At 39.2% G+C, this 1,719-nt stretch overlaps 1 pseudogene across 1 annotated transcript; it reads right to left on the reverse strand.

Moving 5' to 3' along the window:
* Window positions 1-197: 197 nt before the first annotated feature.
* Window positions 198-731, reverse strand: LOC110321455 (annotated as a pseudogene). The gene has a single exon (XR_002380530.1). The product of XR_002380530.1 is annotated as an adenine phosphoribosyltransferase-like (transcript).
* Window positions 732-1,719: the final 988 nt, after the last annotated feature.

A 1,719-nucleotide genomic window follows, 5' to 3' on the forward strand; every position in this document is an offset into this window, starting at 1 on the left:
TTTCTTTCTTTCTTTCTTTCTTTCTTTTTTAAATCAAAGCCATTTATTAACCTCCAGTAGCACAGCTATGCTCTACTCCAGTGTTTGGCACATGTACAAAATGCAAGGATCTAGGTGGTCAGCTAATCAATGAAATGAGTGGATAGATTCACAAAAGGGCAGCTGGTAGTTCACAAAGGTCACTTAGATGCTCAGGGCTAAGCCACTGTGCAGATAGTTACTGATGCTGCTGGGAAGAGAGATGTGGCTAAGTTGCCAGCTCCACACTCATACTGCAGGAGAGAAGAATGGTACTGGTCCTAGCTTTTTCCTGATCTTCAGGGAGGTCAGCTCCATCAGTCTCACACACTCCACCACCTCAACCTGTACCTGGCCCAGCAGCTTACAGGCTGTCCACATGGTTCTTCCAGGGGTCAGGTGATCACCCACAATGATCACTTTCTGCCTGGCTTCTAAGGCCTCTTTCTGGATTTCCAGATCAGCCTTCCCATACTCAAGAGCAGAGGAGGTTGACACAATGGGCCCCAGCTGCTCCCCACACTTCAGAATAAGCACACAGCCTACACCCAGCTCCTGAGTTATGGAAGGGAGTCCAGGTCCTTCAAGAGGGTCAAGATATCCCTGAAGAAAATGCCTGGGATGGGGAAGCTGTGGAAGTTCCATGCCACCAGCTGCTACTCAGGTTTGGACTTGTCCTTGTGCTGGGCTATTTCCACTTCTGTTAGCAGCATTCCTTTACAGGTATCCTACAGTGTTTTTCATCTCTAACATCTTGGGGTCTCTTATACAATCCAGATTTCATCTTCACAGCTTCATGCAATGGCCTATCTGGGCCTCCATGAATGTACAATCATGACATACCTGGCTTCGGCAACTTTCCTTAGTCATGGAGGAGTATACTCTTTCTGACTAATTCGGTCAAATCTTTCTCTGATTTGTCACTTTGTCTACCCTTCAATTAGATATCACTTTTTAACAGTGCTGTTTGCTTCTATAAATTAAACCTTACCTACTTTGGTTAGAAATAAAGGTATGTACTAAAAGTGTATCTATATTCTAGCCCAAATCACACTGCTCTAGGCCTTTTAATGTGATCCCTTGCCAGGGCAACCATGTTGCTGGATTAAAATTCTTCTACAAAATATGTGCTATTTTATTATATATATTATATATACATATATATAAAAATTTTAAATAGATACTATTTTTAAATATATAAATATTTATTTCTTCCATTCTTAATATGAACAATTAGAAAGCTGTTTGATGCAATAATTAGCATGATACTAGAAAAGATCAGGTATTGTATCATAATTCCTGAGACATGGGAGGAAAAGTAGAAATCTGTTCAAAAGATTAAACATAAGGCGAATTTCAGAAATTTAAGGTCACAGAACATATTTTTAAAAGTTCAGCAATTTCCATGAAATAAAATGGAAAATGGACAAAGATACTAGGAGTATGGGATTGTGGCCTTTCTGTGATAGTGTTCTAGTGAGGTGATATCTATAAGAAAAATTTTAAAGTGATGTAGAGAATCTATACTATCCATTCAAATGTATTTGTCTCAAATTCTTCCTTCTACAAAAGAATTCATAACTGTTAGCTAATCTGTTCCCAGAGCTCATACTCCTGGAAATGATTTTCAAGTTTTGTCACCCAAGAGAAAAAGTTGTAGGGCCAAAATGGAAATTTGGTACAGTAGTAAAAACCCTTAAA

This window comes from Mus pahari, chromosome 5, assembly GCF_900095145.1.
Source record: "Mus pahari chromosome 5, PAHARI_EIJ_v1.1, whole genome shotgun sequence".
Classification (NCBI taxonomy): Eukaryota; Metazoa; Chordata; class Mammalia; order Rodentia; family Muridae; genus Mus; species Mus pahari.